The sequence below is a fragment of the Cherax quadricarinatus genome, unplaced genomic scaffold (assembly GCF_038502225.1).
Source record: "Cherax quadricarinatus isolate ZL_2023a unplaced genomic scaffold, ASM3850222v1 Contig1382, whole genome shotgun sequence".
NCBI lineage: Eukaryota > Metazoa > Arthropoda > Malacostraca > Decapoda > Parastacidae > Cherax > Cherax quadricarinatus.
Genome location: NW_027196408.1, coordinates 46,181 through 61,184, shown reverse-complemented (window position 1 = coordinate 61,184; position 15,004 = coordinate 46,181). Strand labels below are relative to the sequence as shown.

The window sequence follows — 15,004 nt, the reverse complement described above, 5'->3', positions numbered from 1 at the left end:
AAGTCTTTTGCTTTCGTAATGAGTGATTTTCGTGTGCAAGTTCGGTACTAGTCCCTCTAGGATTTTCCAGGTGTATATAATCATGTATCTCTCCCTCCTGCGTTCCAGGGAATACAGGTTTAGGAACCTCAAACGCTCCCAATAATTGAGGTGTTTTATCTCCGTTATGCGCGCCGTGAAAGTTCTCTGTACATTTTCTAGGTCGGCAATTTCACCTGCCTTGAAAGGTGCTGTTAGTGTGCAGCAATATTCCAGCCTAGATAGAACAAGTGACCTGAAGAGTGTCATCATGGGCTTGGCCTCCCTAGTTTTGAAGGTTCTCATTATCCATCCTGTCATTTTTCTAGCAGATGCGATTGATACAATGTTATAAGAGAGAGAGAGAGATTTCGTTCGGATTTTTAACCCCGGAGGGTTAGCCACCCAGGATAACCCAAGAAAGTCAGTGCGTCATCGAGGACTGTCTAACTTATTTCCATTGGGGTCCTTAATCTTGTCCCCCAGGATGCGACCCACACCAGTCGACTAACACCCAGGTACCTATTTGCTGCTAGGTGAACAGGACAACAGGTGTAAGGAAACGTGTCGAATGTTTCCACCCGCCGGGAATCGAACCCGGGCCCTCCGTGTGTGAAGCGGGAGCTTTAGCCACCAGGCCACCCTGCCTGGAGCTTTGCAGTGTCTGCAATGGAAGACACTGTCATGCAGATTCGGGTGTCATCTGCAAAGGAAGACACGGTGCTGTGGCTGACATCCTTGTCTATGTCGGATATAAGGATGAGGAACAAGATGGGAGCGAGTACTGTGCCTTGTGGAACAGAGCTTTTCACCGTAGCTGCCTCGGACTTTACTCTGTTGACGACTACTCTCTGTGTTCTGTTAGTGAGGAAATTATAGATCCATCGACCGACTTTTCCTGTTATTCCTTTAGCACGCATTTTGTGCGCTATTACGCCATGGTCACACTTGTCGAAGGCTTTAGCAAAATCTGTATATATTACATCTGCATTCTTTTTGTCTTCTAGTGCATTTAGGACCTTGTCGTAGTGGTCCAATAGTTGAGACAGACAGGAGCGACCTGTTCTAAACCCATGTTGCCCTGGGTTGTGTAACTGATGGGTTTCTAGATGGGTGGTGATCTTGCTTCTTAGGACCCTTTCAAAGATTTTTATGATATGGGATGTTAGTGCTATTGGTCTGTAGTTCTTTGCTGTTGCTTTACTGCCCCCTTTGTGGAGTGGGGCTATGTCTGTTGTTTTTAGTAACTGTGGGACGACCCCCGTGTCCATGCTCCCTCTCCATAGGATGGAAAAGGCTCGTGATAGGGGCTTCTTGCAGTTCTTGATGAACACAGAGTTCCATGAGTCTGGCCCTGGGGCAGAGTGCATGGGCATGTCATTTATCGCCTGTTCGAAGTCATTTGGCGTCAGGATAACATCGGATAGGCTTGTGTTAATCAAATTTTGTGGCTCTCTCATAAAAAATTCATTTTGATCTTCTACTCTCAGTCTGGTTAGCGGCTTGCTAAAAACTGAGTCATATTGGGACTTGAGTAGCTCACTCATTTCCTTGCTGTCATCTGTGTAGGACCCATCTTGTTTAAGTAGGGGCCCAATACTGGACGTTGTTCTCGATTTTGATTTGGCATAGGAGAAGAAATACTTTGGGTTTCTTTCGATTTCATTTATGGCTTTTAGTTCTTCCCGCGATTCCTGACTCCTAAAGGATTCTTTTAGCTTAAGTTCGATGCTTGCTATTTCTCTGACCAGTGTCTCCCTACGCATTTCAGATATATTGACCTCTTTTAGCCGCTCTGTTATTCTTTTCCGTCGCCTGTAAAGGGAGCGCCTGTCTCTTTCTGTTTTACATCTACTCCTCCTTTTTCTTAGAGGAATAAGCCTTGTGCATACATCGAGTGCCACTGAGTTAATCTGTTCTAGGCATAAGTTGGGGTCTGTGTTGCTTAGTATATCTTCCCAGCTTATATCGGTTAGGACTTGGTTTACTTGGTCCCACTTTATGTTTTTGTTATTGAAGTTGAATTTGGTGAATGCTCCCTCGTGACTAATCTCATTATGTCGGTCTGGGGCTCCGCGCATACATGACTGAACCTCAATTATGTTGTGATCTGAGTATATTGTTTTTGATATGGTGATATTTCTTATCAGATCATCATTGTTAGTGAAGATGAGGTCTAGTGTATTCTCCAGTCTAGTAGGCTCTATTATTTGCTGGTTTAAATTGAATTTTGTGCAGAGATTTAAAAGCTCGCGTGAGTGTGAGTTTTCATCAGAGCTGCCTCCTGGTGTTATTACTGCAACAATATTATTTGCTATATTCCTCCATTTTAGGTGCCTTAAGTTGAAATCCCCCAGGAGCAGGATGTTGGGTGCAGGAGCTGGAAGGTTTTCCAGACAGTGGTCAATTTTTAACAGCTGTTCCTGGAATTGCTGGGATGTTGCATCCGGAGGCTTGTAGACTATCACAATGACTAGGTTTTGGTTCTCGACCTTTACTGCTAAAACTTCCACTACATCATTTGAGGCATTTAGCAGTTCTGTGCAAACAAGTGACTCTGCAATGTACAGGCCAACCCCCCCCCCCCCCTTTTGCCTGTTCACTCTGTCACATCTGTATAGGTTGTAACCTGGGATCCATATTTCGTTGTCCAAATGATCCTTTATGTGGGTCTCAGTGAAAGCCGCGAACATTGCCTTTGCCTCTGCAAGCAGTCCACGGATGAAAGGTATTTTGTTGTTTGTTGCTGGCTTTAGACCCTGTATATTTGCAAAGAAGAATGTTATCGGACTGGTGGTATTGTTGGTACTGGGGAAAATGAAAATCTGTGTAAGATGAACGTATAACTGGGGAAGATGAACGTATAACTGGGGAAGATAAACGTCTGTGTAAGATGAACGTATAACTAGGGAAGATGAACGTCTGTGAAAGATGAACGTATAACTGGGGAAGATGAACGTCTAACTGTGTAAGATAGACGTCTCTGTAAGATGAACGTACAACTGGGCAAGAAGAACGTATAACTGTGCAAGATGAACGTCTGTGTAAGATGAACGTATAACTGGGCAAGATGAACGTCTAACTGTGTAAGATGAAAGTCTGTGTGAGATGAACGTCTAACTGTGCAAGATGAACGTCTGTGCAAGATGAACGTATAACTGGGCAAGATGAACGTCTAACTTGCAAGATGAACGTAAAACTGGGAAAATGAACGTCTAACTGGGCAAGATGAACGTATAAATGGGCAAGATGAACGTCTAACTGTGCAAGATGAACGTCTAACTGTGCAAGATGAACGTCTAACTGCGCAAGATGAACGTATAATTTGGCAAAATGAACGTCTGACTGGGCAAGATGAACGTATAAATGGGCAAGATGAACGTCTAACTTGCAAGATGAACGTAAAACTGGGAAAATGAGCGTATAACTGGGCAAGATGAACGTATAAATTGGCAAGATGAACGTCTAACTGTGCAAGATGAACGTATAATTGGGTAAAATGAACGTTTAATTGAGGAAGATGAAAGTATAACTGGGAAAGGTTCCACGGACTATTTCCATGCGTGGCTGCGTGGTGTACAGTGCGTGGCTGCGTGGTGTACAGTGCGTGGCTGCGTGGTGTACAGTGCGTGGCTGCGTGGTGTACAGTGCGTGGCTGCGTGGTGTACAGTGCGTGGCTGCGTGGTGTACAGTGCGTGGCTGCGTGGTGTACAGTGCGTGGCTGCGTGGTGTACAAATTCAAATTCAAATTCAAAGTTTATTCTCTATAAGGATTACAATGCTGAGTTTACAGAAATTTGGTTGTTGTGTGGTTTACATGTAGTAAGATTGTGATTACAGAGTGTACCACTAGAACGCTTAGCATGGCTAGGCATTTCTGGCAGACTTAATTTTATTCTTAATTGTAAAATATTACAAATTATGAGATAAGTTGGTATTATGGCTAAGTGACTAAATACTAGTTTGTGAGTTTAGCAATGTGAATGCTTTTGTTTTGGCACAGTACATAGTTTCAGTATTGGAGTATCATAGGATTCATTATTTTAAGACTGAGATTAATATTTCTGTTTATGGTCAAATGGGTGAGTGAGTGTAAGTGTGAACCACCAGGTGGTATTCGTGTAGTTAGTTGACGGGGTGTATCAGGGAGATAAGATGTTTTCTAATGGTAGTTTTGAAGGTGATGAATGTGTCTGCAGTGGCTGCGTGGTGTACAATGCGTGGCTGCGTGGTGTACAATGCGTGGCTGCGTGGTGTACAATGCGTGGCTGCGTGGTGTACAATGCGTGGGTGCCCGGTGTACAATGCGTGGGTGCCCGGTGTACAATGCGTGGCTGCACAGTGTACAATGCGTGGGTCCCCGGTGTACAATGCGTGGGTGCATGGTGTACAATGCGTGGCTGCACGGTGTACAATGCGTGGGTGCCCGGTGTACAATGCGTGGGTGCACGGTGTACAATGCGTGGCTGCACGGTGTACAATGCGTGGGTGTTAGGTGTACAATGCGTGGGTGCCCGGTGTACAATGCGTGGGTGCCCAGTGTACAATGCGTGGGTGCCCGGTGTACAATGCGTGGGTGCCCTATGTACAATGCGTGGGTGCCCGGTGTACAATGCGTGGGTGCCCGGTGTACAATGCGTGAGTGCCCGGTGTACAGTGCGTGAGTGCCCGGTGTACAATGATGGGAGCCCGGTGTACAATGCGTGGGTGCCCGGTGTACAATGCGTGGGTTCCCGGTATACAATGCGTGGGTGCCCAGTGTACAATGCGTGGGTTCCCCATTGCAGACATTGCAAGGCTCCAGGCGGACATCAACCAAATCTTTCAGTGGGCTGCAGAAAACAATATGAAGTTCAACGATGAGAAATTTCAATTACTCAGATATGGTAAACATGAGGAAATTAAATCTTCATCAGAGTACAAAACAAATTCTGGCCACAAAATAGAGCGAAACACCAACGTCAAAGACCTGGGAGTGATTATGTCAGAGGATCTCACCTTCAAGGACCATAACATTGTATCAATCGCATCTGCTAGAAAAATGACAGGATGGATAATGAGAACCTTCAAAACTAGGGAGGCCAAGCCCATGATGACACTCTTCAGGTCACTTGTTCTATCTAGGCTGGAATATTGCTGCACACTAACAGCACCTTACAAGGCAGGTGAAATTGCCGACCTAGAAAATGTACAGAGAACCTTCACGGCACGCATAACGGAGATAAAACACCTCAATTACTGGGAGCGCTTGAGGTTCCTAAACCTGTATTCCCTGGAACGCAGGAGGAAGAGATACACGATTATATACACCTGGAAAATCCTAGAGGGACTAGTACCAAACTTGCACACGAAAATCACTCACTACGAAAGCACTTGGCAGACGATGCACCATCCCCCCAATGAAAAGCAGGGGTGTCACTAGCACGTTAAGAGACCATACAATAAGTGTCAGGGGCCCGAGACTGTTCAACTGCCTCCCAGCACACATAAGGGGGATTACCAACAGACCCCTGGCAGTCTTCAAGCTGGCACTGGACAAGCACCTAAAGTCGGTTCCTGATCAGCCGGGCTCTGGCTCGTACGTTGGTTTGCGTGCAGCCAGCAGCAACAGCCTGGTTGATCAGGCTCTGATCCACCAGGAGGCCTGGTCACAGACCGGGCCGCGGGGGCGTTGACCCCCGGAACTCTCTCCAGGTAAACTCCAGGTAATACAATGCGTGGGTGCCCTGTGTACAATGCGTGGGCGCCCGGTGTACAATGCGTGGGTGCCCGGTGTGCAAGGCGTGGGTGCCCGGTGTACAATGCGTGAGTGCCCGGTGTACAATGCGTGGGTGCCCGGTATACAATGCGTGGGTGCCCGGTGTAGGTACAATGCGTGGGTTCCCGGTGCACAATGCGTGGGTGCCCTGTGTACAATGCGTGGGTGCCCGGTGTACAATGCGTGGGTGCCCGGTATACAATGCGTGGGTGCCCGGTGTAGGTACAATGCGTGGGTTCCCGGTGTACAATGCGTGGGTGCCCTGTGTACAATGCGTTGGTGCCCGGTGTACAATGAGTGGGTGCCCGGTGTACAATGAGTGGGTGCCCTGTGTACAATGCATGGGTGCCCAGTGTACAGTGCGTGGGAGCCAGGTGTACAATGCATGGGTGCCCTTGTACAATGTGCGGGTGCCCTTGTACAATGCGTGGGTGCCCGGTGTACAGTGCGTGGGTGCCTGGTGTACAATGCATGGGTGCCCTTGTACAATGTGTGGGTGCCCTGTGTACATTGCATGGGTGCCCAGTGTACAATGCATGGGTGCCCTTGTACAATGTGTGGGTGCCCTGTGTACATTGCATGGGTGCCCAGTGTACAATGTGTGGGTGCCCCGTGTACAATGCGTGGGTGCCCAGTGTACAATGCGTGGGTGCCCGGTGTACAATGCGTGGGTGCCCTTGTACAATGCGTGGGTGCCTGGTGTACAATGCGTGGGTGCCTGGTGTACAATGCGTGGGTGCCTGGTGTACAATGCGTGTGTGCCTGGTACATAGGGCACACACGCTTCGTATCTAGAAGTATAAATAATAGAAGTCATCAGGGTGTTCTTCAACTCTATATATCCTTGGTTAGGCCTCATTTAGACTATGCTGCTCAGTTCTGGTCACCGTATTTCAGAATGGATATAAATGCTCTGGAAAACGTACAGAGGAGGATGACAAAGATGATCCCATGTATCAGAAATCTTCCCTATGAGGATAGACTAAGGGCCCTGAATCTGCACTCTCTAGAAAGGTGTAGAATTAGGGGGGATATGACTGAGGTGTATAAATGGAAATCAGGAATAAATAAAGGGGATGTAAATAGCATGCTAAAAATATCTACCCAAGACAGGACTCGCAGCAACGGTTTCAAGTTGGAAAAATTCAGATTCAGGAAGGATATAGGAAAGCACTGGTTTGGTAATAGAGTTGTGGATGAGTGGAACAAACTCCTGAGCACTGTCATAGAAACTAATATGCTGTGGAGTTTTAAAAATTGGTCAGATATATACCTGAGTGGGTTTGTGTAGGTGTGAGTTGGACCCGACTAGCTTGTGCTAGTAGGTCTGATGCCGTGCTCCTTCCTTAAGTGGATGTGACCTGGACCTGACTGGGATGGGTCAGTGGCATAAGTTGGTTGGTGACTTGGACTTGCCTCGCATTAGCCAGTACGGTAGTGCTCCTTCTTATGTTCTTTGGCAAGTGTGACCTGGAGTTTGTTGGAGAGAGTACTGGGGATCAACGCCCCCGCGGCCCGGTCTGTGACCAGGCCTCCTGGTGGATCAGAGCCTGATCAACCAGGCTGTTACTGCTGGCTGCACGCAGTCCAACATACGAGCCACAGTCCGGCTGTGACCATGGTGTAATAGCTCACAAAATTGCGGAATAAAGGAATAACAGGAAAAGTTTGTATAGAGATCGATAATTCCATAACAAAGAGAACACAAAGAGCAGTAGTAAAGAGAGAGTCAAGTGTGAGGCAGCTACGGTGAGGAGCTGTGTGAGGCAGCTACGGTGAGGAGCTGTGTGAGGCAGCTACGGTGAGAAGCTGTGTGAGGCAGCTGCGGTGAGAAGCTGTGTGAGGCAGCTGCGGTGAGAAGCTGTGTGAGGCAGCTGCGGTGAGGAGCTGTGTGAGGCAGCTGCGGTGAGAAGCTGTGTGAGGCAGCTGCGGTGAGGAGCTGTGTGCCACAAGGCACACTACTCGCTCCCATTGTATTCCTCATCCTCATACCTGACAAACAGGGATGTAAGCCACAGCACCGTTTCTTCCTTTGCAGATGTCACCCGAATTTGCATGGCAGTGTCCTCCATTGAAGATACCGCAAGACTCCAGACGGACATCGGCCAGATTTTTAAACGGGCCGCAGAAAACAATAAGTTCAGTGATGAGAAATTTCAGTTACTCCGATATGCAAAAATGTGAGGAAATTAAAACAAATTCCAACCACACAATAGAATGAAAAACTAATGTAAAAGATCTGGGAGTGATCATGTCGGAGGATCTCACCTTCAAGGACCATAACATTGTATTAATCGCATCTGCTAGAAATATGACAGGATGGATAATGAGAACCTTCAAAACTAGGGAGGCCAAGCCCATGATGACACTCTTCAGGTCGCTTGTTCTATCTAGGCTGGAATATTGCTGCACACTAACAGCACCTTTCAAGACAGGTGAAATTGCTGACCTAGAATATGTACAGAGATCCTTCAAGGCACATATAATTGTGATAAAACAGCTCAATTACTGGGAATGCCTAAAGTTCCTCAACCTGTACTCTCTAGAACGCAGACGTGAGAGATATATGATTATATACGCTTTGAAAATCCTAGCGGGATTAGTACTAAACTTGCACACGAATATCACTCTCTATGAAAGCAAAAGACTCTGCAGATGATGCAACATTCCCCCAATGAAAAGCAGGGGTGTCACTAGCACGTTAAGAGACAACAAAATAAGTGTTAGGGGCCCAAGACTGTTCAACTGACTCCCAGCATACATAAGGGGGATTACCAATAGACCCCTGGCTGTCTTCAGTAAGGCACTGGACAGGCACCTAAAGTCAGTACCTGATCAACCAGGCTGTGGTTCGTATGTCGGTTTGCATGCGGCCAACAATAACTGCCGGGTTAATCAGGCCCTGATTCTAGTCTCAAACCGAGCTGCGGGGACGTTGACCCCTCGAAACATTCTCCAGATAAACTCCGTGTGTGTGTGTGTGTGTGTGTGTGTGTGTGTGTGTGTGTGTGTGTGTGTGTGTGTGTGTGTGTGTGTGTGTGTGTGTGTGTGTATGTGTGTGTGTGTGTGTGTGTGTGTGTGTGTATATATATATATATATATATATATATATATATATATATATATATATATATATATATATATATATATATATATATATATATATATATATGTCGTGCCGAATAGGCAGAACTTGCGATCTTGGCTTAAATAGCAACGTTCATCTTGCCATATAGGACAAGCGAAAATTTGTGTATGCAATAATTTCGCCAAAATCATTCTGAACCTAACGAAAAAAATATATTTCACTGTGTTTGTTTAGTATTAAATTATTGTAAACAAATCTAAAATATATATAGTTGGGTTAGGCTAAAATAAATTGTTCTTGTTATAATAAGGTTAGGTAAGTTTTCTAAGATTCTTTTGGTGCAAAATTAAAAATTTTTACATTAACATTAATGAAAAAATATATCTTTAAACGTGTAAGATAAATTTTTAGAAAGGACTTAATTTTAAATGAGTTCTTGCTGATTGACCAGTTTTACATATTCGGCTCGACATATAAATATATATATGTATATATATATATATATATATATATATATATATATATATATATATATATATATATATATATATATATATATATATATATATATATATATATGGAAGTAGGTCATTCCTACAGGTTAAGGAAGCTAACTGTACGATTGCCTGACATATTGGCATGACATTCCTTCACCAGTGGATTTATCCAAGATGACACCATCTACAACTGCTTCGCCTCGCCTGTCTGCAGTATATAAGCTTCACTCTTTTAAAGATTGATGGACTGAATTCACTGACTCCAGGCAGTGGGACTGATTTCATCAAGTTTCTTCCGATCTTCAACCATTCTTCTCTGTACTGGGCTGAGGAAGCTGCTGGCTGCCAAAACGTTTCCATTTGTGCAATTGTTTAATTCATCAAGAAAATATACCCAAAGCAGGATCATCTGCAAAAGTTACTACACTGCAATGTTTAACACTGAGTCTTGCAGTGTTCTTAATAAACCATACATGAGTATATCCTAATATAACACTATATTGTTAATTAAAGCTATGCGCAGTGATACACAAATGACAAGAAATAAAACCATCTAGATCGCAGACATAAACAGGATTTCAGTGACAGCTGATACCATATCTGTCTTGGAGGTTTGACAGTGGGTTCCTTGACTGACATGTACAATAACACTTCATGGCGGTTTCTTCTGCCTTTATTGGAAGAATAATATAAGCCATACAGTCACTTATCTAGTCTCGCCCATGCTTGGATATCGACTGACTTGTCGGATACTAGCTGAGGCGGTATTTGAAAATACAAACCCTAATAGTCATTCATTGGTTATTCGGGTATACATGACAAGTTTACATACATGATACATAACTAGTGTACACTCATGACATATCTATATTATTATTAATAATAATATACATTTTCTAACAATGGCCGTCTCCCACAGAGGAAGGGTGACCCGAAAAAGAAGAAATACTTTCATCATTCTATCACAGTCTTTCCAGAGTTGTGCCGACATTACAGCTCAGAAGCACCTCCAAACTGCAATATCCCCATCTCTCCTTCAGATTGGAGGCATTGTACTTTCCACCTCTGTTATGCAGTGACATGCTTAAAAAATATATATAAAATAACACTTCATATATAATGTCATTTTCCGTGTAGTATACTGAAAATGGACGTGTATTATTCCCTGAAAGCTAACGCATTTTATTCCTGTCAGTGAGGCAGTGGCCAGGACAGGAGCAGATGAGAGATGTGTTTAGTTCAGTAGGAGTCGGGTGGTGACGGGGGTAAAGTCGTCATATTTGGGCGGTAGTTTGAGTAGGTAATTTTGCTAAGTTTTTTAGTGTATACTATAGGTGTTTGTGTTTAAGTGCTCTCATGTTTATCTATAAGGCCCTACTATGCAGAGGCCTGTTTATGCGAGAGTACTGTATGGTGTTTTGCCTGCTGGTAATTAGTCTACCAGACAGAAGTGAAGACGGGGGTGTGTATGTCATGGTGCCTCCCTGATGATTTATTTTGTTTAACTCATCAGTAGCAGTGTGCTAGTGAGTTAATGTGCTGGAGTGTGGTGGTTTTTTGTAGTAGATTGTAGGTTGTATATAAGTTACTATTATTAATATAGATATATTTTTACATAGGTGAGTTTTTGTCCTTCCTAATAATAATTTTATTTAATATTTGAGCACAAGCTGGCACAAGGTTTGCTGTGTTTTTTCAGAGTAATTTTATAACCCCGAGACAGCAGTGTCAGCAGCCTTTAGGAGGCAGGAACATTTTATTTAAGTTACGACAGCAGAGTCGTAACAACCTCCAATACTGAAATCCGGCTAACTGGTTTCACTGAATCCCTTCATAAATGTTACTTTATAAACACACTCCAAAAGCCCATCAATTAAAAAAAATAACGCTTTCCTTCCACTTGCCCCTATCTAACATGCTCGCTCACGCCTGCTGGATGTCCAAACCCTTTCCATAGAAAACCTTCTTTACCTCCTCCCTCTAACCTTTCTAACCTTTTACACCCTCCATGTCATCCTATTCTACACCCTCCATGTCATCCTATTCTACACCCTCCATGTCATCCTATTCTACACCCTCCATGTCATCCTATTCTACACCCTCCATGTCATCCTATTTTACACCCTCCATATCATCCTATTCTACACCCTCCATGTCATCCTATTTTACACCTTCCATGTCATCCTATTTTGATCCATTTTCTCGAAGTGCCCAACCACCTTTCCCAATCCTTACCCCTCTGGACAATACTTTCATTAACCCTACACGTTCTAGTCTACACAACATTCACACCACACATTGCCCCCAGGCACAACATTACCACTGACTGCAGTCTTCTCTCTGCATCGTTTGTAGCCCATAAGTGTTATTACCACTATACTATTATGTAACTTTTATTACTAATTTCATTATTTTCTCACCATAATTATTATTTTTGCTGAATGACTCACACAGGTTTAGTGAACGTAGGATCGAGTCTTCACCTTGTGATGAATGACTCACACAGGTTTAGTGAACGTAGGATCGAGTCTTCACCTTGTGATGAATGACTCACACAGGTTTAGTGAACGTTGGATCGAGTCTTCACCTTGTGATGAATGACTCACACAGGTTTAGTGAACGTAGGATCGAGTCTTCACCTTGTGATGAATGACTCACACAGGTTTAGTGAACGTAGGATCGAGTCTTCACCTTGTGATGAATGACTCACACAGGTTTAGTGAACGTAGGATCGAGTCTTCACCTTGTGATGAATGACTCACACAGGTTTAGTGAACGTAGGATCGAGTCTTCACCTTGTGCTGAATGACTCACACAGGTTTAGTGAACGTAGGATCGAGTCTTCACCTTGTGCTGAATGACTCACACAGGTTTAGTGAACGTAGGATCGAGTCTTCACCTTGTGCTGAATGACTCACACAGGTTTAGTGAACGTAGGATCGAGTCTTCACCTTGTGCTGAATGACTCACACAGGTTTAGTGAACGTAGGATCGAGTCTTCACCTTGTGATGAATGACTCACACAGGTTTAGTGAACGTAGGATCGAGTCTTCACCTTGTGATGAATGACTCACACAGGTTTAGTGAACGTAGGATCGAGTCTTCACCTTGTGATGAATGACTCACACAGGTTTAGTGAACGTAGGATCGAGTCTTCACCTTGTGAACGTGAATGACTCACACAGGTTTAGTGAACGTAGGATCGAGTCTTCACCTTGTGATGAATGACTCACACAGGTTTAGTGAACGTAGGATCGAGTCTTCACCTTGTGATGAATGACTCACACAGGTTTAGTGAACGTAGGATCGAGTCTTCACCTTGTGATGAATGACTCACACAGGTTTAGTGAACGTAGGATCGAGTCTTCACCTTGTGATGAATGACTCACACAGGTTTAGTGAACGTAGGATCGAGTCTTCACCTTGTGATGAATGACTCACACAGGTTTAGTGAACGTAGGATCGAGTCTTCACCTTGTGATGAATGACTCACACAGGTTTAGTGAACGTAGGATCGAGTCTTCACCTTGTGCTGAATGACTCACACAGGTTTAGTGAACGTAGGATCGAGTCTTCACCTTGTGCTGAATGACTCACACAGGTTTAGTGAACGTAGGATCGAGTCTTCACCTTGTGCTGAATGACTCACACAGGTTCATTCTTCATGCAAATCATTACAACCTCGGCATTTCTGATTAATTTTCCAGCACATTGTAAGTGAATCAAAAATTGTCATCCAAGAACACAAAGTGCATCGAAGGTTTGAGGGAGAATACACGCAGGTAGACACTACATTCCCTGTGTGAGAGAATAGAAGCAGGTGAATAAGTACCTTGTGAACACTATATTCCTTATGAGAAAGTATAAAGTTCTTGTGAGGTTTATATTCTTTCAGAAAGTGTAAATTCCTTGTGAGGAAGTGTAAGATGATTGTGAAGAGATGTTGATCTAGTATTGTGATGACGTTTCATTTCCTTGACAGAAGAAGACAGCTACAATGAGGAGTGTCGTTTGTGCTGTTGTTGCTCTCATGGTCGTCTTCCACACCGGTAAGCTCATTATCTCTATAATTTTCTTACCAGTTTTCATAATTATCAAATACCTCAATAATAGATTAAATGGCTTATTGTTAACGAGATTTAAATTATTATTATAATCATGGGGAGCGCTAAACTTGAGCGGAACGAGATTTTAAATAATGGAACAACTTGCAAAATTAGTGTTTATTTGGTCGAGGTATCGCTGTGTTGACGTTTACATCTTAACAGTAAAAGAGCTCCACCCAAATTATTGTTTTGAAACATAAATCTTTGTTTATTTTCTTGACACATACAGTTTCGTAGAATTTATTAATGTTATAATTGAAAAAAAAATTATTGTAAGAGTTGCTTCCCTCAATGACAGGATATGCCCTCAAGTGTTACGTCGGAGGAGTGGGCACTCAAATTACCACTAACTGCCCTGGCTCCTGCATGAAGACAGCTAAATCCTTCCGTGAGTAAAAAAAAAGTCATTCTGTGGATCATTAACTCATGACAAAAGTCAGAATTCCTATAATGAAGTTAAATTTGATTATTTTTTATACTGATCTATTTTGAATGATGGCATCCTGCTATAAAAAATATGATGGGCTGCTTGGTGGAAGCTACGGGGAACCTCCCTGGTAGAAGCTACTAGGCACCTGCCTGGTGGAAGCTACTAGGCACCTGCCTGGTGGAAGCTACTAGGCACCTGCCTGGTGGAAGCTACTAGGCACCTGCCTGGTGGAAGCTACTAGGCGCCTGTCTGGTGGAAGCTATTAGGCGCCTGCCTGGTGGAAGCTATGGGGCACCTGCCTGGTGGAAGCTACTAGGCGCCTGCCTGGTGGAAGCTAATAGGCGCCTGCATTGTGGAAGCTACTAGGCACCTGCCTGGTGGAAGCTATTAGGCACCTGCTTGGTGGAAGCTACTAGGCGCCTGCCTGGTGGAAGCTACTAGGCGCCTGCATGCTGGAAGCTACTAGGCGCCTGCCTGGTGAAAGCTACGGAGCACCTGCTTGGTGGATGATACGGGGCACCTGCCTGGTGGAAGCTACGGGACACCTGCCTGGTGGAAGCTACGGGGCACAAGCCTGGTGGAAGCTACGGGGCACCTGCTTGGTGGAAGCTACTAGGCACCTGCTTGGTGGAAGCTACTAGGCACCTGCTTGGTGGAAGCTACTAGGCACCTGCTTGGTGGAAGCTACAAGGCACCTGCCTGGTGGAAGTTACTAGGCACCTGCCTGGTGGAAGCTACTAGGCACCTACCTGGTGGAAGCTACTAGACACCTGCCTGGTGGAAGCTACTAGGCGCCTGTCTGGTGGAAGCTACTAGGCGCCTGCCTGGTGGAAGCTACGGGGCACCTGCCTGGTGGAAGCTACTAGGCGCCTGCCTGGTGGAAGCTAATAGGCGCCTGCATTGTGGAAGCTACTAGGCACCTGCCTGGTGGAAGCTATTAGGCACCTGCTTGGTGGAAGCTACTAGGCGCCTGCCTGGTGGAAGCTACTAGGCGCCTGCATGCTGGAAGCTACTAGGCGCCTGCCTGGTGAAAGCTACGGAGCACCTGCTTGGTGGATGATACGGGGCACCTGCCTGGTGGAAGCTACGGGACACCTGCCTGGTGGA

At 44.8% G+C, this 15,004-nt stretch overlaps 1 long non-coding RNA gene across 1 annotated transcript in view; it reads left to right on the top strand.

Annotated features, from left to right (window-relative positions):
* Positions 1 to 13,855, top strand: part of LOC128700066 (uncharacterized) — a 32,968-nt gene extending 19,113 nt beyond the window's left edge. Inside the window, exons 2-3 of the long non-coding RNA XR_011391322.1 lie at positions 13,344 to 13,410; positions 13,766 to 13,855. This is a non-coding gene — a long non-coding RNA (uncharacterized lncRNA). The remainder of the gene's footprint in view (positions 1 to 13,343; positions 13,411 to 13,765) is intronic.
* Positions 13,856 to 15,004: the final 1,149 nt, after the last annotated feature.